Below are 27,741 nucleotides of genomic sequence, written 5' to 3'. Positions count from 1 at the left end.
CCGACTGAGCCACCTGGGCGCCTGTGGACTATCTTTAAATGAGCCAGTCTATTTCTCTTTTGAAAATGCTATTTAGTGTTTACACGTAAAAACTAGAGAATTGAAGAATTGAAAAAAAACCCCATCTCATTACAAGTTCATTCTAGTCTTTGTGTAGTTTAAGTTGAATGGCACAGTTATAAGGAGACATAGCCAATTTTTTTCCTAAAACAGTGAGGCATAAGCATATTGGTGTATATATATAATGGTTTGCAGTTTATACTCAACAAGAATTTCTTCAGTCCTGTTTTACTTAGGAAAAAGCAGTATAAAAAGGTCCAGATTATGGTTTATTTTGTATTTTATATCAAACATTATAGGTAAGTTAGATATCATTATATGGTCTTAAAGTTTTCAATTTTCTGAAATTAATCTCAAACATATGAAGAGACTGGTTCTGGGGAAATGCAGTTTGGATATAGAATGTTATTTCTTTGTTACATACATTGTTGAGTATTTAGAGTACATATGGGTTCTGGTTATTCTTAGAGTCCTTAGGACACCAGTCTTAAGATTGACTGTCCAGCCACACTATTTGTCAGATCCCCTACTTGAAGCATTCTTGAGTCTGTTGAAACCTTCACCATCCACATGACCCCAGGATCTTGGACTATCCTTACCTATTAGAGAGTCCTCCATTCTGTCAGACTCAGAGTTTAATTTAAATCTGGTGAGAACAAATCATGACTTCTGTTCGGTTTTCAAGCTACCCTTTTTGTTAACAGGTGAGAATCTTGTGTTTCCATGTATTGCATGATTGGAACTGTTCAAGGTGTAAAAATGAACAGAAAAATCCTGAGTGCTACGTACCCTCGATGTTAGAGGCATAATTAGTAAGTAAAAGTCCAAACTGATGTTAGACCTAGAATTTGGTGGTACAGAAAACAGAATTTTAACCCCCTTCTAATTTTTTTATAACATGTGTTCCCTACACCCTTTCAATTTGCTTTTTCTGTGATATTTGGCACTATTGCCAAATAGTGCTATTGCTTATTAGCTCTTGTTACCAAATTTGCCAAGCTCCTAAAAAATACTTGCTTTTTAAAAAGCACATTAAAATTCTGACATCCATTTTGAGTGACAGTTTCGGCAGCGTCCTGTATAGCAAGGGCTTGGGAATTTGTTGACATGAATCCATTTTCTCTGACTTCTGATTCCCCTACCTAGATTCTGTAGCCTGTGGTCTATTTTTAAATCATGCTGCTATGCTCTGTGCAGCAGTTCTTTTCCTGAATTATTTATCATTGTTTGGAGCTGAATGGAGCAGTATGTTTTTTTTACCACTGCTCATTAGAACTCACGTGTCTGTCTTCAGCTTGGTTGACAGATTTGGTTCATGTTAAATCCCACTGGTCCATTCTGGGAAGGCTGCAAGGCAGGGAACAGGCCACAGTCTATGATACCCTGTAAGGGCATTCAGACTTTTGGTTATTGTTATTTCTTTTGGCAGCAGTGGGAAAAGAGAAGCTATGCCCTGTTCTTCCCTTCGACTCTGTTCAGAGACTGTGTTAAGATCATTTGTGATAATGTTTACTTTATGTTTTTATAGTAATTGTTGCATTTTTAGGAGAGATGAGGGAATAATCCCTATGAAAAGCACAGCATTAAATCAAGATTTCATTTTCATTTTAAATATGATCCAGATACTTGGGACACTAAAAATCTCTGGTCTTGGGATATGGGTTGTGAGGCATTTGTTCCTTTTGTTTGGGAATATTCCTTCTCATTGCCTGTTCTCTCACCTTCTTACAGACTGTAGGCTTGGAAAAAGGATGGCAAAATCTAAAAGCAAGGCAATTATTTTGAATGATATTTTTTCCCTTTTCTGTTTTCTGGTGCATCAGAATTAATGTTTCTCTTTCGTCTTCCTCCTGTGTTTTTTTTCCCCCTGCATCCTATCTTTCATGAAAAAAAATTTTTTGACATTGTTTTTTTTTCTCTTTGATAGATGAGCACACTACTACTTGGGTATTCTTTACTTTTTAAACTATTTGCCTTTTTCATGTCACTGTAGGTGGAAAGGGGATAGCTGTCAGTCATTTGGGCACTGGAGAAGGAAAAATCATGTTTGTCCCCCTAACCCTGTTGGCCATCTCTGAGTTTGCTTGTACCTTTTTTAAAAAAAAAAAACAACAATAGTATCTAGATTTGAGTTCCATTCTTGGATCACTGATGAAATACTGTTTTATAGTCTGAACCAGAACAAGAATTTTTGGCCTCTATTGCTACTTTTGGGTCAGTGCTACTGCCTGAGAAACTGGCCTTTCACTGCTCAGTGATTCCAGTTATTATCATCATGATCATTTCACTCCCCGGTGATAGTGGCTCTCAGTTGCATAAATCCCACATTTCTCAGCAGGACCTCAGGACAGCCCCACTCACATTTTCCTGACATTTCATTACACTCATTTCTTTGGACTGAGTCAGCCAAGTTGAACTAGACTAAATATACTATCTTTCCCTTGTGCTTTTGCTCTTCTCCAAGTCATCTTTGATTCTCTTTGCCAATACATTTCCACAATCCTTAAAATATCCAGTGCAAGATTAACATTTTTTAGGAAACTGTCCATGATTCTCTATTAATTTGAACTCTTAATTTTTGTATTTTTTGAGCCTTGTATTTTCAAGTTGCTGATGGTTTAAAGCACAATCCCTGTGTTCAAGGGGGTCTAATCTTCGGGGAAAATCAGAGATAAGTGGACTTGTTTTTCTTATTATTTTGCATTTCTGTTGTTTTTAATTTCACATATATGTCTTTAAATTCCAGATTATAATTGTAAGGGCAGGAGCAATTACCTTTCTTTCTATGGAATCTTATGAACTATTTCTGCTGCTCTTGGCACATGGTAGGCAGCTACCTGCCTTACCACAGGGCAGACTCATTGGATAATAAGGTATCAGTGTAGGGTAAGAAGGATCCTAAGGGTTGAGGATTCTCTATTTTGTATATTTTAGAATGATAAGAATACTAAGAGTTTACAGTCTTACTTGGAATTATATTTTGGAGACTAAAATGACACAGACTAAAAATTGAAAGTCCAAAAAAACATATTTGGTTTCTGAAATAGCCATCCAAATTTTGTCTGCATAACAAAGTTAGAGCATATTTATTATTGGCAAGCTGGGAGGATGGTTTACTTCAGCAACTCTGTCCCTGCATGTCTGATGGTGGTGTTGTACATCCTTAATAAATTTGAGTTCACATTAGTTTACTGTCGAAATCTTTCAGGTGACATTCAGAACCAGAATTGCATATTATCTACAGGTTGTTAACTTCACTTTCCAACCCCCCATGACACTTTGCATGAGAGTTGAGTTTATCTTAGAGATCTTACTTCGAACTAGGATCCCTGACCTTTAAGAGTAGAGCTGTTGTGGCACCTGGGTGGCTCAGTCAGTTGAGCGTCCAGCTCTTGGTTTCGGCTCAGGTCATGATCCTAGGGTCGTGGGATTGAGCCCTGTGTTGGGCTCTATGCTGAGCATGGAGCCTGCTTAAGATTCTCTCTCCCTCTCCCCTGCTCATGCTTTTGTTTTAAAAAGGTTTTTTGTTGTTGTTGTTGTTGTTTTTAATTTAAGAGTAGAGCTATGTTTCATTTTTCTGACACTTTTTAGAGCACTTGGTGGTGTTAAGGTAGGGGAGTAGGAGAATGGGGGTAGGAAGCAGCATGAAGGTTCTTGAGGGAAGGCTAAGAGGAAAGCTACTTGAGACTACTTATTTGTCCATTCCTTCTGTATGAAATCAATCTCCTGACCAGTTATATTGCCTTCTTTGCCCCTCTCCACCCACGACCCTGAATCTTCAGTCCCAGTGCTGCTGACTGTGTACAAAGTTAGGGAACAGTTCCTAAGTCCAGCCTTACTTCTGGCACCAATTATAGAATTTGAGGGTCCTCAAGACCACTTTTGAGTTCAGTACTTTGCCAGAAGGACTTACAGAACCTGTAAGTTTCTCATGAAAGCTGTTACACTCAAAGTTATGGTTTATTTTAGCAGAAGTTAACAAATTAAAATCAGCCAACAGAAGAAATGCATGAGGCAGAGTCTAGGAGGGATCTAAATACTGAGCTTATGTTTGTCCTCTCCCAGTGGAGTCATGAACAGTGTTAACTCTTCCTGGCAATGTGTGACAACACACATGGAATAATGCCAACCAGAGAAGCTCACCCAATCCTTGACGTCAAGTTTTTGTTGGGACTCCATCATGTATATGTGATTGTTGCCTTATGTAGCTGACCTCAGTGTCCAACCACTTCTGAAGTTGAGCTGATACTGTGCGACTCAGACTCCCCACTAAAAATCACATTGTTAGACTGTCTGGTACAACTCAAAGACCCCAGTAAACAAAGGCTTTCAACAAGCAGACATTTCCACAGTTTTTGGTTTATTACTCCCAGGAAGCTAAAGGCAAAGACCAGAGATACCTTTGAGCAAGTTTAAAGTCTTTACTATACACCGTGCTAGTTCAGGCTTTGGGCCCAACCAAGAGGAAGGGAAAGGGAAGTAGTTTAAAGTTTTTGAACCATGTAAATTTGTTTTTTGATCAGAAAATTTAACATATATAAACTGAATTTTTAAACAAAAGAAAGGAGATCCAAGTTGCTAGAGCTCCCAGGCACTTGAGAGAGGCAAACTCAGATCATCCCTTGTGGAACATACCTCAACCCTAGTTTCAAAGAATTCCCAAAGATAGATTGCCAACAAATAAGGGACGCCTGGGTGGCTCAGTCGGTCAATCAGCAGACTCTTGATTTTTGGCTTAGGTCATGATCTCATGTTTCGTGAGTTCAAGCCACATGTCGGGCTCTTCACTGACAGTGCAGAGCCTGTTTGGGATTCTCCCTCTTCTCTCCTCTCTCTCTGTCAAAATAAATAAATAAACATTTAAAAAGTTATTAGGTTGCTGGAGCACCTAGGTGGCTTAGTTGGTTTAACATCCAGCATTAGCTCAGGTTGTGATCTCATGGTTTGTGAGTTTGAGCCCCTGCATTGGGCTCGCTGCTATCAGTGCAGATCCTGCTTCAAATCCTCTGTCCCCCTCTATCTACTTCTCCCCAGCTTGTGCTCTCTTTTTCAAAAATAAACATTAAAGGGGAACCTGGGTGGCTCAGTTGGTTAAGTGTCCGACTTCAGCTCAGGTCATGATCTTGCAGTCCGTGGGTTTGAGCCCCGTGTCAGGCTCTGTGCTAACAGCTCAGAGCCTGGACCTGCTTTGGATTCTGTGTCTTCCTCTCTCTCTGCCCCTCCCCTGCTCATACTCTGTCTTTGAAAAATAAATGTTAAAAAAAAATAAACATTAAAAAATATTAGCTTGCCAACAAATAAGAGCTAAAAATAATAATATAATAACATCTCAAACAAGTCACTACAAACAAGAATCACGAGAAACAACTGATCTAGACCCACAGAAATAAAAAAATAATAATAATTCAAAGTTACAAACTCAGTGGAAGGGAACTTACAGTCCTGATCATGGTGGAGTAACAAGACGTTGACTTACGACCCTGCCTTAAATAAATACAAACAACTGAATAACTGGACAAAATATATTTTTAAAACTGTTTTAGACATTGGACAAAAGGTAGCACAGACCAGTGAAATCTCAGAGAAAGGAAACGATCAAATTGAGCCCTATGATAGCTCTGATGAAAGTTTCTAAGTACCTAGGATGAAAAGGGATACTCAAACAGAGCTGGCAGTCTCCCAGATTTGAGGATACAGAGGTAAAAGGTCAGAGAAACCAAAACAGCTAGAATCTGTGGGCAGAGTATGAGAGAAGAAAGCTTCACACAAAGGAGAGAGCTCCAGAGATTTTTAAGGCTTCTTCTAAACCTGCACTGTCCAGTACAGTAGCTCCTAACCTCATGTGATATTTAAAAATTCAGTTTTTGGGGTGCCTCGGTGACTCAGTCGGTTGAGCGTCCGACTTCAGCTGAGGTCATGATCTCACAGTTCGTGAGTTCGAGCCCCGCATCGGGTTCTGTGCTGACAGCTCAGAGCCTGGAGCCTGCTTCGGATTCTGTGTCTCCCTCTCTCTGCCCCTTCCCCACTCATGCTCTGTCTCTCTCTCTCAAAAATGAATAAACGTTAAAAAAATTTTTTTAAATAAAAAAAAAAATTCAGTTCTTCGTTTGCACTGACACATTTCAAGTGCTCAGATGCCACAATTCCAGAAAGTTCTATTGGATTTTGCCATCTTAGTTTTGTTAGCTGAGTGCAGCCAGTTTATGATTAGTGAGGAAACTAACCCAAGGCCAGAAAAAGACCACTAGAGAGCATTAGGCAGAACAGTCCCTGGAATACAGGGCCACAAATATGTTGTGTTTCCACTTGCCAGAGCAGAAACATCTTCTAATACCTGGGACATTAAATGGAGGCACTAGAAGGGTATTTTCTCAATAAAGAGGTCAAATTAGCCCTAGTCTAGAGGACTTACCTTGGATTTGTCTAAAAGGCATAAAAGCAAACCTCAGAAGGATTAAATTGTTTCTAAGTCACAAATTCCTGAAACAAAGCTCAAGATTAAAGACTTAAAAAAAAATCACTGAAGCCAAGAATGCAAAATTTACGACATTTGGCATCCAGTCACAATTATCAGGCATATAAAGAAGCGGAGAATACAGTTCGTATTGAGGAGAAAAGCCAGTCAATAGAAGTAGGCCTAGAAATTACACAGATGATAGAATTAGTGGACAAGGACATTGTAACAGTTGTGTATGTTCAAAAAGCTAGAAGAAAGATTGAGCATGTTAAGTAGAGACATGGAAGATATAAAAATGATCCAAATCAAACTTCCAAAGATGAAAATTATAGTGTCTGAAATGAAAAATATAGTGGACAGCATTAATAGCACATTGCAGAAGAAAAAAATTAGTGAACTTGAAGACATAGTAATAGAAATATCCAAAATGAAATATAAGTGGGGCACCTGGCTGGCTTAGTCCATAAAGTCTGTGACTCTTGATCTCAGGGTTGTGAGTTCAAGCCCCATATTGGGTGTTGAGCTTACTTTTAAAAAATTTTTAATAAATATAAAGAAAAGATTGAAAATATAAATATACAGTGATGAGTCAATACTAACTGAACAGTGGGACAACATTAAGCAGCCTTTTTTTTTTTTTCCATCATTAAGCAGTCTTAAGAATACATGTAACTGGAGTTTCAGGAACATGGGGGTGGGGATAGAAAAAATATTTGAAGAAATAATGACTGAGTATTTTCTAAATTTAACGAAAACTATAACATCTAAAGAGCTCATTTAAGATTTTTTTTCTTCATCACTGATTTTAAGCAATTTGATTATGCTATGTTTTGATGTAGTTCTCTTTGTGATTTTTCTGTTTTGGGTTCCTTAAGATGCTTACTAGGTCCATGGAGAATCCAAAAAGAACACTCATGAAGAGAGCTGTACCAAGAGCATGTTAATCAATTGTGTCCAACTAGTGAAAAGAAAAGTCTTCAAAGCAGAGAAAGAACTCACATTATATACAGAAGGGTTGTGGTCTGAATTGTGTCACACACCCCCCCCCCCCCACACACACCCAATTCATATGTTGAAGCTATAACTCCCAGTATTTCAGAATGTGACTGTACTTGGGGAAAGACCTTTATAGGGGTAATTAAGTTACAGTGAGTCTGTTGGGGGAGGGGGGCGGTGCCTGGCTGGCTTAGTCAGTAGAGCATGCAACTCTTGATCTTGGGTTTGAGCCACATGTTGGGTGTAGAAATTATTTTAAGGGCGCCTGGGTGACTCAGTTGTTTAAGTGTGTGACTCTTGATTTCAACTCAGGTCATGATCTCACAGTTCACAAGATTGAGTCCTGTGTCGGCATCATGGAGCCTGCTTGGGATATATTCTCTCTCTCTCTCTCTCTCTCTCTCTCTCTCTCTCTCTCTCTTTCCCCCCTCCCCTTTTTCTGCCCCTCCCCCACTTTCTCACACTTGCTGTCTCTCAAATAAATAAATAAACTTAAAAAAAAGGCGGCGGGGGGGGGGATGCCTGGTTGGTTCAGTCAGTTAAGCATCTGATTCTTGATTTTTGGCTCAGGTCTTAATCTTGCGATTTGTGAGTTCAAGTCCCACATCAGGCTCTGAGCTGACAGTGGGGAGCCTGCTTGAGAGATTCTCTCTTTCTCTCTCTGCCCCTCTCTGCTCCCCCAAAGAAAAACCAAATAAACATTAAAAACAAAAAAGAAATTACTTTAAAAAGTCTTTTTAAAAAGTGAGGCTGTTGGGTCCCTAATATAATCTGACTGGTGTCCTTATAAGAAGAAGAATTTTTTTTTTTTTAATGTTTGTTTATTTTTAAGAGAGAGGCAGTGGGAGCGGGGAAGGAGCAGAGAGAGACAGAGACACAGAATCTGAAGCCAGCTCCAGGCTCTGAGCTGTCAGCACAAAGCCCTACATGGGGCTTGAACTCATAAGCAGTGAGATCATGACCTGAACTGAAGTTGGATGCTTAACTGACTGAGCCACCAGGCGCCCCAAGAAGAGGAAAGTTAAACATACAAAGGGACACCAGGGGCATGAGTGCATAGAGGAAAAACCATACAAAGACACAGAAAGTGGCCATCTGCAAGCCAAGGAGAGAGGCTCAGGAGAAACCAAACCTGTCAACACTTTGATCTTGGACTTCTAGCCTCCAGACTGTGAGAAAGTAGATTTCTGTTGTTTAAGCCATTCCATCTTTGATATTTTGTTATGGCAGCCTTGACTAATACACAAGGTAAGAATTTTGGCAGACTTTTCATCAGAATCATTGCAAGCCAGAAGATATTGGAGTGGTAAATTAAAGTGCTAAATGAAAAAGCCTATAAAGCTAAAATTGTATGTGAAAATGCCTTTCAAAATTGAAGAGGAAAATGTGCAGAATGGGCAAATCCCTAGGGTCAGAAAATGCATTTGTGGTTGCTTAGGACTGAGGATAGGGAGAAAATGGGGAGTTATTGCTAATAGGTATAGGGGTGATGAAAATATTCTAAAACTGATGTTGGCGGTGGAAGCACAACTCTGAATATACTAAAAGCCAGTGAATTGTGGACTTTAAGTAGGTGAGTTATATGGTATATGAATTTTATCACAATAAAAATAATGAAGATGAAATAAAGCCTTTAGAAATACACAAGAGACGTGGTGCCTGCGTGGCTCAGTCAGTTGAGCGTCTGGCTCTTGATTTCAGTTCAGGTCATGATCTCATGGTTCTCAGTCTCCGCGTAGAGCTCTGCACTGACAGCATGGAGCCTACTTGGGATTATCTCTCTCCCTCTCTCTCTGCCCCTCCCCTGCTCACGTTCTCTCTCTCTCAAGAATAAATAAACATTTAAAAAAAAAAAAACCAGTAAAAATAGGGGTGCCTGGGTGGCTTCAGTCGGTTAAGCGTCAGATTTGGCTCAGGTCATGATCTCACAGTTTGTGTGTTCGAGCCCCACATTGGGCTCTCTGCTGTCAGCACAGAGCACGCTTCAGATCCCTGTCCCCCTCTCTCTCTGCCCCTCCCCCACTTGTGTTTTCTCTCTCTCTCTCTCTCTCTCTCTCTCTCTCTCAAAAATAAACATTTAAAAAAAAGAATGCAAAATTACAAATACAAAATTTTAAAAAATACAGTAAGAATAAAATATACAAGAGCTGATAGAATTAAACCATCAAGCTACCACTATAAGAAATGTTAATGGCAGGAGAAAATTACACTAGATAGAAATTTAGATTTACATGTAAAAATGAGAATCAGAGATCTATATGGAAACTATTAAGAGTTATTTTATTCAAAAACCACTTAAAAGATAACTGTTTAAAACAAAATAATAAAACTGTATTGTGGGATTTATAACGTGTAGAAATAAGATGTATGACAGCAGTTGCCCAAAAGTGTGGGAGAGGTAAAATGGAAGTATACTAAAGTTCTTATAACATATGCAAAATGGTATATTATTTTAAGATAGATTATGATACATTAAAGATTTATGCTTTAAATCCTAAAGAAACTACTTAAAAAAATCCAAAGAGGTATAATTAACAAGCTCATGAAAGGAGATAATTGAATCATAAAATGCTTAATTAAAAGACATCCAAAAAAGGGAAGATGAACAGATTGGACAAGTAGGAAACAAATAGCAAGATGGTTGACTTAAATCCAGCCATATAAATAATCACATTAAATGCAAATGATCTAAACACTACAATTAATAGTTGCAAATTATCAGATTGCAGTTAACAGGAAGACCTAGTTAAGTGTTGTCTATGAGAAGTCAGACGAAAAGTACAGGATGGAAAAAGATATATTGTGCAGACACTAATCAGAAGACAGCAGGGGTTACTGTACTAGACAAAGTAGTTATTACTTTACTTTGTAAATATTACAAGGAATGTTATCATGGATATGGAGTATGATTTTGTGATGAAAATGTGGTCAGTTCTTCAAGAAGACTAAAAATCATAAATGTGCATTTAATAACAACTTCGAAATTTATGAAGCAAAAAGTAATAAAAGTGAAAGAGAGAACCCATCAGTATAGTTGGAGATCTCAATAGTACTTTTTCAAAATTATTGGTTGAACAGTTAGACAAAAAAAATCAGTAAGTAACTTGACCTGGTTGACTAACTTGATCTGGTTGACATTTGCTGACCACTCTACCTGACAACAACATGATACTGTTCTTTGCTAGTGTTCATAGAATATCTACCAAGATAGACAATATTCTGGGCCATAAAAGAATTTCAGTAAATCTGGGGTTTAAATTTTACAAAGTATGTTCTTTTATCATAAGGAGATTCAACTAGAAATCAGTAACAGAAAAATACCTGGAGAACTCCCAAACATTTGGAAATTAAACATATTCTGAATTAGGTATCAAAGAATGATAAGAAAGTTTTAGAAAATTAGAATTTTTTTTTACAAAAGTTTATTTATTTTAGTAATTTCTACACCCAAGGTGGGACTTGAACCCATGACCTTAAGATCAAGAGTCACACACTCTTCTGACTCAGCCAGGTTCTCCTAGAAAATGTTTTTAAAAGAATGAAAATGAGAACATGACATAGCAAAATTTGTGGGATGCAGTTAATGCAATACTTAAAAGGAAATCTATAACATTAAATGCATATATTAGAAAGAAGAAAGATCTAAAATTATTGACCTAAGCTTCCACTTTAAGAAATGAGGAATAAAGGACACCTGTGTGGCTCAGTCAGTTAAACATCTAACTCTTGATCTTGGGGTCATGAGTTTAAGCCCCACATTGGGCTCTACGCTAGGTGTACTTCAAAACAAAACAAAACAAAACAAAAAACAACAAGTCAAGGTTAGTTTAGCATTCAAAATTCAAACAATATATGTAATTCAATGTACTAACAGGCTAAAAAAGAAAATACTATGATTATCTCAAGAGAAACATTAAAGGCATTTGGGAAAAAGTCAACTTGCAATCATTTTAAAAACTTTCAACAAATTAGAAGGGAACTTCCTTTAAAAAAAAAAAGATTTTATTTTTAAGTAATCTATATCCACCGTGGGGCTTGAACCTACAGCCCTGATATCAAGAGTCGCATGCTCTACTGACTGAACCAGCCAGGCACCTCTAGAAGGGAATTCCCTCAGTCTGATAGAGGACATCTTTGAGAAACCAATAGCTAATACTGTATGTAATAAAGAAAAAATCCTTTGCTCCTAAGAACAAGAACAAGGCACGAATGTTGGGCTTCACTGCTTCTTTTCAACATAGCATTGAGGATTCTCACCAGTGCAGTAAGCTAAGAGGGGAAGAGGAGCAATAAAAGGCGTAAGTTTGAAAAGGGGAAAAAATAAAATTTAACTACTGCAAAGGATAGCATCATGTATGTAGGAGAACATGAGGAATCTGCAAAATAGATTATTTAAGTTGAGGAAGGTTGTGGGATACAAAGTCAGTATGTAAAAATCACTTGTGTCTTTATATACTAGGAGCAATCTGAAATTGAGGTTGAGGAAGTATGTCGTTTATAGATAGCGTAAAATTTGACAAGACACATGCAATAGCTGTATATTGAAAACTGCAAAACGTTGCTTTTATGGATTGGGGGATTCAATATTGGTAAAATTGCAGTTCTTCCCAGATCTACATATTCAGCATGATTGCAGTCAATCACCACACTGACTAAAATTTATCTGAAGACACAAAGGGTCTAGAATAGACCAAACAAATTTGAAAACAAAGATCAAAATTGAAGGATTTATACTACCTGATTTCAAGACTTACTGTAAAGGTTTGGTAATTAAGATAGTGTGGTATGAAAATAAACCTATAGACCAGTGGAAGGGAAAGAAGCTCAGAAGTAGATCCACATGTGTATGGTCAATTGATTTTTGACAGCTGCCAAGGTATTTCAGTGGGACAAGGAAAACTTTTTTATTTTTATTTTTTATGTTTTTATTTTTATTTTTGAGAGACAGACAGAGTGTGAGTGGGGGAGGGGCAGAGAGAGAGGAACACACAGAATCCGAAGCTGGCTCCAGGTTCCGAGCTGTCAGCAAGAGCCCGATGTGGGGCTTGAACTCACAGACTGTGAGATCATGACCTGAGCTGAAGTCGGTCATCCAACCGACTAAGCCACCCAGGTGCCCCAAGGAAAACTTTTTAATCAGCGATTTTTAAACAATTAGATAGACGTTGTAAAGGAGGAAATATCTTTTTTCCTTCTACTCTTTCAGGTTCCCAGCTAGATTTCTGTAATGAAAGACAGATTAACAAGAGAAAAACAAGTTTATTGACATACAATACATGAGAGAAACTCCTGGGTAACTCAAAGGTTTGGTTAGAAGTTAAGTTTGTATAGCTAGCATCTTAAAGAAATTTTTAGAGAAGTGATAAGACAAAGGAAAAGGACCCTGAGTCTCTAGGGGTGGCAAATTGTGGGAAAGCAAATGTAAGTGAAACTAATGGTAGGTAAAGACTCCTTAATAAAGTTTGTTGTGTAGAACTCTCTGGTGCCATCTCCAGGCTGATAAGGTTTGTCTCCTGTGATTAATTTCTTTCCTTAGTGGGTGAAGAGGGGAGAACAACTGTAAATTTACTTCCTTTTAGGCAGATAGAAGGAGGGCAAAGAGCTTTTCTTTTATCTGGTTACTTTCCTTCTGCTCGAAATAATCTTATGCCAAAGTGGCATATTTGGGGTGGCAAATTCTGCAATCCTTCACCACATTAAAAAAAAAAACAACAAAAAACCTCCAACCTTATTTCGCATCACCAAAAGAATAACTCAAATGGATCATGGACTTATATGTAAGGGCTGAAATTATTAAATTCTAGAAGAAAATGTCTGAGAAAATCATTGTGATCATAGATTAGGCAAAGATTTTGTAAATTGAACACAAATCACACAAAGTATAGAAGAAAAAAATTGATGTTTGATTTCATCAAAATAACATTTCTCTTTTATTTTTTTAATTTTTTTTTAACTTTTAAAAAAATGTTTATTTGAAAGAGAGAGAACTCAAGTGGTGCAGGGGCAGAGAGAGAGACACAGAATCCAGAGCAGGACTCAGGCTCCAAGTTGTCGGCACAGAGCCTGACACGAATCTTGAACTCACAAACTATGAGATCATGACCTGAGCTGAAGTAAGATGTTTAACCAACTGAGCCACCCAGGTGCCCCTTAATATTATTTTTTAATGTTTTACTTACTTATTTTCAGAGAGAGAGTGTGAATGGAAGAGGGACAGAAAGAGAGAGACAGAATCCAAAGCAGGCTCCAGGTTCTGAGCCATCAGAACAGAGCCCAATGTGGGCTCAAGCTCACAAACAGAGAGATCATGACCTGAGCCAAAGTCGGATGCTCAGCCAGCTGAGCCACCCAGGTGCCCCTAAAATTTCTCTTTTAAAAACAGTAGGGGGTGCCTGGCTGTCTCAGTCTGTAGAGATGTGACTCTTGATCTTGGGACTGTGAGTTCAAGCCCCACACTGGGTATAGAGATTACTTAAAAATAAAATCTTAAAAAAATAAAGACATGGTAAATAAAATGAAAAGGCAAGCCACAAGGGCACTTGGCTGGCTCAGTTGGTGGAGCATGCGACTATTGATCTTGGGGTCCTGAGTTCGAGCCCTATGTTAGGTACAGAGCTTAATTAAAAAAAAAAAAAAAAAAAAAAAAAGACAAGCCACAGACTGGCAGAAAATGTAAGTTTAAGGAAATACTTCAATGTGGGATATATGAAGAATGCTCCTAATTCAACAACCCAGGGGTGCCTGGGTGGCTCAGTCGGTTGAGTGTCTGATTCTTGATTTTGGCTCTGGTCATGATCTCTCAGTTCCTGAGATCAAGCCCAGTGCAGAGCCTGCTTAGGATTCTCTCTCTCTCTCTCTCTCTCTCTCTCTCTCTCTCTCTCTCTCAAAATAAAATAAATAAACTTAAAAAGAAGACAACCCAGGGGTGCCTGGGTGGCTCAGTCAGTTGAGTGTCTGATTCTTGGTTTTGGCTCAGGTCATGATCTTGAGATTTCATGAGTTCAAGCCCTGCATTGGGCTCTGTGCTGGCAGCAGAGAGCCTGCTTGGTATTCTCTGTCTTCCTTTCTCTGTGCCCCTCCCCCACTTGCACTGTCTTCTCTCTGTCAAAATAAATAAATAAACTTAACAAAAATAAAAATATTTGATTACAGTATCCATACATGGTTATTAAAAACATTTTAGAAGATGTGGGTGAGTAAAACTATATGAAGAAGAAAATATCACCTGTAATCATTCCTGAGGGAGATACTTGTTAAATTTTTATTATATCTTTTATCTTTTTTTCATACATATTTACAGTTAATATCATCATGTATATATAGTTTTGCATAAGATTTGTGTGTAGACTATCACATTTCCTTTGTCATTAAAATAATTTATAAACACATCGTGAGGGTGACTTTATATTCATTGTTTGAATTTGTCGTCATTTATTATTATTCTTTTTAGCTATTTATTTCCAGGTTTTTCTCTTTTAAAAATAATGGTTGTGAACATTTTTATTTTTTTATTATTTTTATTTATTTATTGCTTATGAACATTTTTATATACAAATGTTTTATATATTTGTGATTATTGAAGAATGAGATTTCAATGAAAAGTATTTAAAATGCTTAGCGTAGTACCTAGAACATAGAAAATACTCAAAAAGATTTTGGCAAATGCATCTTGCTTTTATCACTTAATATGATTTGGGGATCTTAATATACTTTATATGGATTTAGTTAATGATTCTTTTTTTTTTAATTTTTTTTAACGTTTTATTTATTTTTGAGACAGGGAGAGACAGAGCATGAACAGGGGAGGGTCAGAGAGAGGGAGACACAGAATCTGAAACAGGCTCCAGGCTCTGAGCTGTCAGCACAGAGCCCGACGTGGGGCTCGAACTCACGGACTGTGAGATCATGACCTGAGCTGAAGTCGGCCGCTCAACCGACTGAGCCACCCAGGCGCCCCAGTTAATGATTCTTTAAGAGAATAATTTTGTTAAGTAACATTAGGACTCAAATATATTTCAGTCTGTCCATCTTACCGTCTCTCTGCTCTAGCTACCACCTCATTAATCTTTACAGCAAAATTATTTGAAAGAGTTCTCTATTCTTGCTATCATAAATTGATCTCCTTTTTTCTTTTGAACCCACTCTGTTTTGGCTTTTACCACCACTGCTGTCTATTCCTAAATCCAGTAACCAGTTGTAAATTCTCATCTTACTGACCTATCAGTATTTGACAGTGTTTATTGCCTTTTCCTTGAAATGTTTTTTTCACTTGGCTTCCAGAACATCACCCTTTCCTTTCTAAATGCCATTCCTTCTTAGTCTCCTTTGCCAGTTCTCCTGGCTTTTTTTTTTTTTAAATGAAAAAAATCTCGAAAATACAAAGTAAAGACAGTATTATAATGAATCTACCCCATGTACCCTTCGATAATCATCAGCATTCTACCATTTTTGCTTACTCTATACTACCTCCAGTCATTGCTTACCCCTATTTATTAATTGTCTTATTTTTAAAAGTCATATGTATTGAAGTATGATTTACATAGAATAACATTTACCTTTGTTAGGTGAACAGTTCTACAAAAGTTTTTTATTTAAAAAAATTTTTCTTTAACGTTTATTTATTTTTGAAAGAGAAAGAGAGACAGAGACAGAGTACCAATGGGGGAGGGGCAGAGAAAGAGGGAGACACAGCATCCGAAGCAGGCTCCAGGCTCTAAGCTGCCAGTACAGAGCCTGATGTGGGGCTTGAACTCACAAACTGTGAGATCATGATCTGAGCTGAAGTTCGATGCTTAACTGACTGAGCCACCCAGGCGCCCCTGAACAGTTCTATAAAATTTTGACAAAATATACAATCTTGTAACCACCACAGTGTAGACACAGAATATGTCCATCACCTTAAATGGTTCCCTTTTGCCCCTTGTAGTTGTTCCTCTTTCCATTGACTGACTGAAGAATATTTAGGTTGTATCCTTTTTTTTTTTTTTTTTTGCAATTATAAATAGAGCAGCCATAAACATACTTGTACAGGTTTTGTATGAATGTAAGTTCTCTGGGGTAGATAGCTAGGAGTGGATCTGCTGGGTCATAGGGTAGGTGTATTTTAACTTAATAAGAAACTACCAAACTGTATATCCAGAGTGGCTATACCAATCAACGTATGAGAGTTTCTTTTTTTTTTTTTTTTTTTGTATGAGAGTTTCAATGTATGAGAGTTCCAGTTGCTCCATATATTCACTAGAATTATCAGTATTTTATATTTAAGTCTTTTGCCCCATTTTAAGTTGGATTTTCTTTCTTTTTTTTTCTAATATGAAATTTACTGTCAAATTGGTTTCCATACGACACCCAGTACTCATCCCAACAGGTGCCCTCCTCAATACCCATCTCCCAGTTTTTAAGAGTCTCTTATGGTTTGGCTCCCTCCCTGTCTAATTTTTTCTTCCTTCTCCTCCCCCATGGTCTTCTGTTAAGTTTCTCAGGATCCACATATGAGTGAAAACATATGGAATCTGTCTCTGTATGACTTATTTCACTTAGCATAACGCTCTCCAGTTCCATCCACGTTGCTACAAAAGGCCATATTTCATTCTTTCTCATTGCCACGTAGTATTCCATTGTGTATATAAACCACAATTTCTTTATCCATTCATCAGTTGATGGACATTTAGGCTCTTTCCATAATTTGGCTATTGTTGAAAGTGCTGCTATAAACATTGGGGTACAAGTGCCCCTATGCATCAGCACTCCTGTATCCCTTGGGTAAATTCCTAGCAGTGCTATTGCTGGGTCATAGGGTAGATCTATTTAATTTTTTGAATTACCTCCACAATGTTTTCCAGAGCGGCTGCACCAGTTTGCATTCCCACCAACAGTGCAAGAAGGTTCCCATTTCTCCACATCCTCTGCAGCATCTATAGTCTCCTGATTTGTTCATTTTAGCCACTCTGACCAGTGCGAGGCGGTATCTCAGTGTGGTTTTGATTTGTATTTCCCTGATGAGGAGCGATGTTGAGCATCTTTTCATGTGCCTGTCAGCCATCTGTATGTTTTCTTTAGAGAAGTGTCTATTCATATATTCTGCCCATTTCTTCACTGGGTTATTTGTTTTTTGGGTGTGGAGCTTGGTGAGTTCTTTATAGATTTTGGATACTAGCCCTTTGTCAGATATGTCAGTTGCAAATATCTTTTCCCATTCTGTTGGTTGTCTTTTAGTTTTGTTGATTGTTTCCTTTGCAGTGCAGAAGCTTTTTATCTTCATGAGTTCCTAATAGTTCATTTTTGCTTTTAATTCCCTTGCCTTTGGAGATGTGTCAAGTAAGAAATTGTTGCGGCTGAGGTCAGAGAGGTTTTTTCCTGCTTTCTCCTCTAGGGTTTTGATGGTTTCCTGTCTCACATTCAGGTCCTGTATCCATTTTGAGTTTATTTATGTGAATGGTGTAAGAAAGTGGTCTAGTTTCATTCTTCTGCATGTTGCTGTCCAGTTCTCCCAGCACCATTTGTTAAAGAGACTTTTTTCCATTGGATATTCTTTCCTGCTTTGTCAAAGATTAATTGGCCATACTTTTGTGGGTCCAATTCTGGAGTCTCTATTCTATTCCATTGGTCTGTGTGTCTGTTTTTGTACCAATACCATGCTGTCTTGATGATTACAGCTTTGTAGTAGAGGCTAAAGTCTGGGATTTTCTTATTATTGAGTTTTGACAGTTCTTTATTCTGGATACAAGTCATTTGTTGTATACATAATTTGCATATATTTTCTTCCATCTGGTGTCTTGTCTTTTTATCTTAGCAGTGCCTTTTGCTGAACAGAAGTTTTATTGATAAAGTCCAACTTGTCATTTTTTTCTTTTATGGATTGTGCTTTTGGTATCTTATTTAAGAACTCTTTGCCTAATTCCAGGTGACAAAGATATACTCTTACGTTTTCTTCCAAACATTTTATAATTTTACATTTTCTAGGTAGATCAACAATCTATTTTGAGTTAATTTTTGTGTAAGGTTTAGGTTTATTTTTACATTTGTATATCCAGTGTTTCTATGCCATTTGTTACAAAGACTGTCCTTTCTCCATTAAATTGTTTTTGAACCTTTGTAAAATATGTCTGTTGTTATATTTGTATGGGTTTATTTTTTGATTTCCTATTCTGTTTCATTGATCTATTTGTTCCTCCCATCGCCAATTCCATACTGTCTTGATTATTTTAACTCTATAGTAGGTCTTAAAATTGGGTACTGTGAAGGGTGCCTGGGTGGCTCAGTTAGTTAAGTGTCCAACTTTGGCTCAGGTCATGATCTTGTGGTTCGTGAGTTTGAGCCCCACATCTTGCTCTGTGCTGACAGCTCAGAGCCTGGAGCCTGCTTCGGATTCTGTGTCTCCCTCTCTCTCTGCCCCTCCCCTGCTCTTTCTGTCTTTCTCAAAAATAAACATTAAGAAAAAAATTTTTTAATTGGATACTGTGATTCCTACAACATTATTCTTCAAAGTTATTTTGACTGTTCTGCTTTTTTGCCTTTCCATATAAATATTGGAGTTACTTTTATCTACAAAAAAATCCTACGGGGATTTTGAATGGAATTGTACTAAATCTAAAGATCATTTTGGGGAAAATTGATATCTTTACTATGTTGAGTCTTCTAGCCAGTAAAAACGGTATGTCTTTCCATTTGTTTAGGTCTTCAGTTTCTTTCTTCAGTGTTTTTGTAGTTCTTAGGGTAAAGATCCCGTACATGTTTTGTTAAGTTTATACCTAAGTATTTAATTTCGAGGCAGCGATCATAAATGGTATTTTTGTAGAATTTTTGGTTTTCAGTTATTCATTGCTATATATGGAAATTTGATTGGGCAGTGCTGACTTTGTGTCCTGTGATCTTGTTAAACACAGTTACTAGTTCTAGGGTTTTGTGTGTGTGTAGAGGGGTAGTTTCATGTATTTTATATGTATACAATTATATAATTACATTGTCTCTGAAGAAAAATAGTTTTTATTTTTTCCTTGCCAATCTGTATGCCTTTTATTTCTTTTTCTTTGCTTGTTGTACTGGCTAGGACTTTCACTATGATGTTGAATAGTAATGGTTGACAGTGGACAACCTTGTCTTGTTTCTCATCTTAGGGATTTTTTAAAAGATTTTATTTATATACTTATTTGTTTTAGTTGTAAGTAGGCTCTATGTCCAACGTGGGGCTTGAACTCATGACCCTGAGATCAAGAGTTGCATGCTCTACGGACCAAACCAACCAGGTGCTCCAGGAAGGAATCAGTCTTTAAGTTTGTTACAGTTGCCCTTTAAACTCAGGAAATTTCCTTGTATTCCTAGTTTGTTGAGAGTTTTTATTGTGACTGGTGCTGAATTTTGTGCAATGCTTTTTTCCTCAGTGGTTGAAATGATCATGTGTTTTTTTCTTCTTCTTTAGATTCAGTATGGTGGATTACATTGATTGATTTCCAAAAATTGAATCAGATTTGCATTCTTGTGACACACCCACTAGTTTGTAATACATTATCTTTTTTATATATTACTGGATTTGATTTACTAGTATTTTGTTGACATTTAGCATCTTTGTGTTTTTGGTTTTGTTTTTAATTTTTTATTTTTTAAAATTTACATCCAAATTAGCATATAGTGAAACAATGATTTCAGGAGTAGATTCCTTAATGCCCCTTACCCATATGGCCCATCCCCCCTCCCACAACCCATCCAGTAACCCTCAATTTGTTCTCCATATTTATGAGTCTCTTCTGTTTTGTCCCCCTCCCTGTTTTTATATTATTTTTGTTTCCCTTCATGTTCATCTGTTTTGTCTCTTAAAGTCCTCATATGAGTGAAGTCATCTGTTTTTTGTCTTTCTCTGACTGACTAATTTCACTTAGCATAATACCCTCCAGTTCCATCCACGTAGTTGCAAATGGTAAGATTTCATTCTTTTTGATTGCTGAGTAATACTCCATTGTATATATATACCACATAGTCTTTATCCATTCATCCATCGATGGACATTTGGACTCTTTCCATACTTTGGCTATTGTTGATAATGCTAGCATCTTTGTTTTATGAGGATATTGGTCTGTACTTGTAATGTCTTTGCCTGGTTTGGGTATCAGGGTAATGTTGTCCTCATAAGATGAGTTAGGAAGTGTTTCCTTCTCTTCTGTTTTCTGAGGAGATTGTACAGAATTGATACAATTACTTCTATAAATGTGTGCTGAAATTTACCAGAGAAAATATCTGGGCCCTATAGATTTCTTTGTTAGTTATAGGATTATTCAAGTATCTAATTTATCTCTGATTACTTTTGATAACTTGTAGTTTTTAAGGAAGTGGTCTGTTTCAACTAAGTAGTTGAATCTATGTGTTTAGAATTGTGTGTAATGCTTATTATCTTTTCTTTTTAATTTTTAAGTTTTATTTAAATCCAAGTTAGTTAACATATAGTGTAATACTGATTTTAGGAGTAGAATTTAGTAATTCATCGCTTACATGTAACACCTAGTGCTCATCCCAACAAGTGCCCTCCTTAATGCCCATCACCCATTTAGCCCATCCCCCCACCCAACACGCCTCCAGCAACCCTCAGTTCTGTTGTTTTTTTTTAAGTTTATTTATTTATTTTGAGAAAGGGAAAGAGAGGAGGAAAAGAGAAAGAGGGAGAATCTCAAGCTGAGAGCACAGAGCCCATGTGGGGCTCGAACTCAGGAAACCCTGAGATCAGGACCTGAGCCATAATCAAGAGTTAGAGGCTTAATCAACTGAGCCACTCAGTCACCCCTCAGTTCTCTGTATTTAAGAGTCTCTTAGAGTTTACCTCCCTCTCTTTTTATCTTATGTTTCCTTCCCTTCCCCTATGTTCCTCTGTTTTGTTTCTTAAATTCCACATATGAGTGAAATCATGTGATCTTTATCTTTCTCTGACTGACTTATTTCACTTAGCATGATACACTCTAGTTCTATCCATGTTGTTGCACATGGCAAGGTTTCATTGTTTTTGGTTGCTGAGTAATATGCCATTGTGTGTGTATATATATATATATATATATATATATATATATATATATATATCACATCTTCTTTATCTGTTCGTCAGTTGATGGGTATTTAGACTCTTCCCATAATTTGGTTATTGTTGATAGTGTGCTATAAACATTGGGATACATGTGCCTCTTCGAATCAGCATGTTTGTATTCTTCTGATAAATACCTAGTAGTGTCATTGCCTGGTTGTAGGGTAGTTCTATTTTTAATTTTTTGAGGAACCTCCATACTGTTTTCCAGAGTAGCTGCACGAGTTTGCATTCTCACCAACAGTGCAAAAGTGTTCCCCTTTCTCTTCATTCTCACCAACACCTTTTGTTTCCTGAGTTGTTGATTTATCTTTTTAATGTCTGTGGAATCCCAAAGTGATATCTTTTTTTTTTAATGTTTGTTTGTTTGTTTACTTATTTATTTTGAGAGAGAGAGACTGTGTGCCCGTGAGTGTGGGGGGAGTGTTGGGGGGAGCAGAGAGAGGAAGAGAGAGAATCCCAAGCAGGCTCCATGCTGTCTGTGCAGACCCTGACACGGGGCTTGATCTCACAGACTATGAGATCATGAACTTAGCTGAAACCAAGAGTCAGACACTTAACCTGCTAAGCCACCCAGGCACTCCTGGGTTGTTTTTTTTTCTTTCATTCCTGTTAGTATGTGTGTTTTCTCTCCTCTGTGTCAGTCTTACTAGAGATTTGTCAATTTTATTATCTTTTCAGTCTTGCTAGAGATTTGTGACATCTTTTCAAAGAATCAGCTTTTGGTTTCATTGATTTTTTTTTTTCCTGCTTTTAATTTTATTAATTTCTGCTTTCTATTATTATCTTCATTCTGGTTACTTTGAGTTTATTTTGTTCTTTTTGTTTATTTTGATGCTTATTTTTTTAATGTTTATTTGTTTATGGGAGGGAAGGTCAGAGAGACAGAGGATCCAAAGCAGGCTCTGTGCTCACAGCAGAGAGCCAGATGCAGGGCCTAAACTCACGAACCATGAGATCGTGACTTGAGTTGAAGTCGGACGCTTAACTGACTGAGCCACCCAGGAGCCCCAATGTTTATTTTTGATAGCATGAGCGGGCAAGGGGGAGAGAGAGAGAAGGAGACACAGGACCTGAAGTGGGCTCTGTGCTGACAGCAGCGAGCATGATGCGGGGTTCAAATTCATGAACCACAAGATCGTGACCTGAGCCAAAGTTGGATGTTCGACGAACTAAGCCACCCAGGTGCCACCTTTTTTTTTTTTTTAGAGATGGAAAGTTAGTATATAAGCCTTTCTGCTTTTTTTTTTTTTTCAAAAAACATTTATTTATTTTTGAGAGACCGAGACAGAGCACGAGTTGGGGAGGAGCAGAGAGAGAAGGAGACACAGAATCGGAAGCAGGCTCCAGGCTCCCAGCTGTCAGCATAGAGCCCAGTGTGGGGCTCGAGCCCACAAACTGTGAGATCATGACCTGAGCCAAAGTCAGACGCTTAACTGACTGAGTCACCCAGGCCCCCCAAGACCTTTCTACTTGTATTAGTCAGCACAGGCTGCCAGAACAAAATACCAGAGAATGGGTGTCTTCAACAACAGAAAATTAATTCTCATAGGTCTCTGCGCTGGGAAGTCTAAGATTAAGGTGCCAACAAAGTAGGCTTAAGTCTGAGGAGGTCTCTTCTCTTGGCTTGTAGACAGCTGTTCTCTGGCTGTATACTCACAGGACCTCTTATTTGTGCTAGGGAAGATGGAGAAAGAGCAAGCTTTCTCCATCTTATAAGGGCACTAATCCTATCAGATCAGGACACCATCCATGTAACCTCATTTGACTTAATTACTTCCTATAGACCCCATTCCAAATAAAGCTACACAGGATTAGAGCTTCAACATATGAATTTTGGAGGGACACAGATATTCAATACATGACACTACTTTTCTAATATAAGCATTTAGTGCTACATATATATTTCCTTGTAAGTATGTATTTAGTTTGTATCCCACAAATTTTGGTATATTACATTTACATTTTTGTTCAGTTCAGAATATCTTCCAATTTTTCTTGAGATTACCTCTTTGACCCATGGATTATTTGGAAGTATGTTGTTTAATTTCCAAGTGTTTGGAGGTTTTCCTATAATATCTTTGTTATTGATTTCTAATCACATTCTGTTATGGTGAGAGAATGTACTTTTTATGATTTTAGTTCTTTTAAATTTGTTAAGGTTTTTTTTGTGACTCAAGATATATGGCCTGTCTTGGTGAATGTTTACATGAGCACTTGAAAAGAATGAATATTCCATTTTTAATTGGAATATTCTATAAATGTCAATTAGATCCTGTCATTTGATGATATTTTTCACTTCTTCTATATCCTTGCTGATTTTTGGTCTAATGGGTCCATCTATTCCAGGAAGAGGAGTCTTGAAACATCCAACTGTAATTGTGCATTTGTCTATTTTTTAATTCTAGTTCTGTTTTTGCTTTGTGAATTTTGAAGCTCTGTTGTTAGGTGCATAGATGTTTAGAACTGTCATCTTGATGAGATGCCCCTTTTATCATTATCTAATATTCTTTTTTATCCCTGGTACTTTCTTTGCTCTGAAGTCTACTTTGGCTAATATTAATATAGCCATTCCAGCCTTTGTGTGTGTGTGTGTGAGTATTTGTATAGTGTATCTTTTTTTGATCTTTTAAAATTTAAATTAATAGACTTTGTTTTTTTAGAGTAATTTTAAGTTTATAGAAAAATTGAGGAGAAAGCACAGGGTTCCCATAGAAGTCCTCCTCCAAAATACACAGTTTCCCCTAACATTTTGTATTAGTGTGGTACATGTGTTACAATTGATGAGCCAATATTGATACATTATTATTAAGTAAAGTCCATTATTTATATTAGGTTTCAGTCTTTGTATTATACAGTTCTGTGGGTTTTCACTAATGTCTAATGTCTTGTATACACTATTAAAGTATCATATTGAGGGGCATCTGGGTGGCTTAGTCAGTTGAGCATCCAACTTCAGCTCAGGTCATGATTTCACGGCTCGTGGGTTCAAGCTCCACATTGGGCTCTGTGCTGACAGCTCGGAGCCTGGTGCCTGCTTCAGATTCTGTGTCTCCCTCTCTCTCTGCCCCTAACCCACTCGCATTCTGTGTGTCCCTCTCAAAAATAAATAAACGTTAAAAAAAAAAGTATCATACTGTGCAGATTATTCTATTTGCCTTCAACCTGCCTATATCATTATTTTTGAAGTTTCTGTATTTCTTGTATTTGAACAGCCTCTGTCTTTTAATTGGCATTTTTAGACCATTTACATTTCATGTAATTATCAATATGTTTAGATTTAAGTCTCCCATAATATTTTTTTTCTTTATTCTTCCTATGTTTAATCCTCTGATGATATCCTTCTCCTGTCTTTAGAGTCATTAGAACATTTTGTAGCTTTCCATTTTAGTCATTTAAATTTATCTGTTAGATTTTGACTATACTTTTTTGTGTAGATTTTATTGGTTGCTCTAGGGATCTCTCTTTTTTTTTCAATACACACACCTAACTTATGGTCTACTTAGAATGAATACTTTGCCATTAGGTAGAATGTTGAAACCTTAATACCGTATCAGTTCCTGTCCTATCCTCCGCTTAATATTGTAGTTGTCTTATCTATTACATTTATTGACATACAGTGAAAATTCCATGAGATAATCGTAGAATTTTTTGCTTGCAAATATCAAATATTTTAAAGAACTCAAGAGGAAGAGAATAGTCTATTATATGTAACCAGATATTTAGTATTTATATTTTTCTTTCTTTGTTCCTGGTCTTCTAAGATTAGGTGTATTATTCCCCATCTTTTTGAAGAACTTTTTTTTTGGCCATTCTTTTATTTTATTTTTAAAAATTATTTATTTTTGGGGGGGTGGGTGTGTGTGCATGTGGGGGAGGGATAGAGGGAGAGGGAGAGAGAATCCCAAGCAGATTCCGTGCTGAGGAGCCTGCCTTGGGGCTCGAACCCATGAACTGAGAGATCATGACTTGAGCCAAAATTGATTAGGATGCTCAACCAACTGAGCCACCCAGGTGCCACTGGCCATTCTTTGGGAACTGGTGTGCTGGCAATGAATTATCTTAGTTTTTCTTTATCTGAGAATGTTTTTATGTCATTTTCATTACTGAAGGATATTTTCTCTGGATATAGAATGCTATATTTCCTTTTAGCACTTTAAAATGTTATTTCCTTCTAAGCCCCCTTTGTGATGAGAAATATAAAGTCATTCAAATCATTGTTTCCTTAATAGGTAACACATCATTTTTCTCTGGTTGCTTTCAAGATTTTTTTTTTTTTGTCTTCAGTTTTAAGCCATGAGATTATTATAAATCCAGGGGTAGATTTTGTTTTATTTATCCTATTTGGGGATTGCTGAGCTTCTTGACTCTATATGTTTATGTCTTACAAATTTGTGAAGTTTAAAAAAAATTTTTTTTATGATTATTTATTTTGAGGAAGAGACAGAGCACAAGTGGGGGAGGTGCAGAGAGAGAGGGAGACACAGAATCTGAAGCAGGCTCCAGGCTATGAGCTGTCAGCACAGAGCTGGATGCGGGGCTCAAACTCACGGACCGTGAGATCATGACCTGAGCCGAAGTCGGCCGCTTAACCGACTGAGCCACCCAGGCGCCCCGTGAAGTTTTTTTTTAATTAATTAATTTTTTAAAGTTTATTTTGAGAGGAGAGAGAGAGTGAACATGTGCACAAGTAGGGGAGGGGCAGAGAGAAGGAGAGACAGAATCCCAAGCAGGCTCCTCACCATCAGTGCAAAAGCCTGATGTGGGACTTGAACTCATGAATGGTGAGATCATGAGCCGAGATGGAGTCGGGCACTTAACTGAATGTACCACCCAGGTGCCTCCCAGATTAGTGAAGTTTTTAAACATTGTTTCTTCAAATATTTCACCACACTCTTTATTCCCTCCTTTTGGGACACTGATGGCCCAAATATTAGACATTTTGCTATTGTCTTGCGGGTCCTTGATAATTTCTTTTTTTCCCCCCAATCTTTTATTGTTCAGATTTGAGCTGATTCCTATGTAAGATTTTTTTTTTTAACATTTTATTTATTTTTGAGACAGGGAGAGACACAGCATGAACAGGGGAGGGTCAGAGAGAGGTAGACACAGAATCTGAAACAGGCTCCAGGCTCTGAGCTGTCAGCACAGAGCCCGACGCGGGGCTCAAACTCACGGACCGTGAGATCATGACCTGAGCCGAAGTCGGCCGCTTAACCGACTGAGCCACCCAGGCGCCCCGAGCTGATTCCTATTTAAATTGCTATTGAAATTTTTTATATTTATTTATTTGTGAGAGAGAGAGAGTGGAGAAGGGGCAGAGAGAGAGGGGGACAGAGGATCTGAAGCAGGCTCTATGCTGACAGCAGAGAGCCAGCTTCAGGGCTCAAACTCCCCATTCATGAGATCATGACCTGAGCCAAGTCAGATGCTTAACCGATTGAGCCATTCAGGTGCCTCTAATTGCTATTGAATCTTCAGATTTATCTGTGTTCAGTTTGAATTTGATCTGTCTGAAAATTCACTGGATTCTTCTTTCATTTCTGTTCTGCTATTGAACCCATCAAGTAAATATCTATATTTTGGTTGTTATATTTTTCATTCTAAAATTTCCATTTGGTTCTTTTTATATCCTCTATTTTTTTTTTTTTTTTTTTTTGAGACATTCTGTCTTACCATTAGTTTCAGGAATGCTTCCCTAATTTTTTAGGGAAAGATTTTCTTTTTTTTTTTTAATAAAAGAAAGTTATTATTTTAATCATAGTTAGGGATATTAGCTCAATATAGGGGGTATTTTTCATGCTTAAATACAATTCTCAAGTGATAGATTATCTTTCTATCTCCACAAAAATCTTTTAAAATACCTTTTTAAAATTTGAAGTATAGTTGATACACAGTGTTCACATTAGTTTCAAGTGTACAACATAGTGATTCAACAAGTCTGTATGTTATACTGCTGTTGGAGAATTTTTATAATAGCTGTTTTAATAGCTGTCAGGTTTCTTATATCTGTGTCATCTCAAATTTGTATCTGGTCCTCTCTTTTCCTATACAAATTGAAATTATCTTGTATCTTTTTTTTGTATGCTAAGTAATTTTTGGATTGTATTCTGGAAAATATGAATATTATATTACAAGGGTCTGGGTCTAGTTTACACTTGATCTT

The 27,741-nt window shown here is 37.3% G+C and overlaps 1 protein-coding gene across 36 annotated transcripts in view; it reads left to right on the top strand.

The window, feature by feature from the left end:
- R3HDM2 (R3H domain containing 2) overlaps nt 1–27,741 on the top strand; it is a 161,490-nt gene that overhangs the window by 64,127 nt on the left and 69,622 nt on the right. Inside the window, exon 5 of one of the 36 annotated variants that reach the window (XM_078449763.2) lies at nt 765–872. The exons of the other annotated variants lie outside the window; for them this stretch is intronic. The gene's annotated coding sequence lies outside the window, so the exon portion shown is untranslated. The remainder of the gene's footprint in view (nt 1–764; nt 873–27,741) is intronic. 36 annotated transcript variants of the gene reach the window in all.

This window comes from Panthera onca, chromosome B4, assembly GCF_046562875.1.
Source record: "Panthera onca isolate mPanOnc1 chromosome B4, mPanOnc1 haplotype 2, whole genome shotgun sequence".
NCBI lineage: Eukaryota > Metazoa > Chordata > Mammalia > Carnivora > Felidae > Panthera > Panthera onca.
Note: the sequence above shows the minus strand (reverse complement) of the source record. Positions and strands in the feature narration are given on the sequence as shown.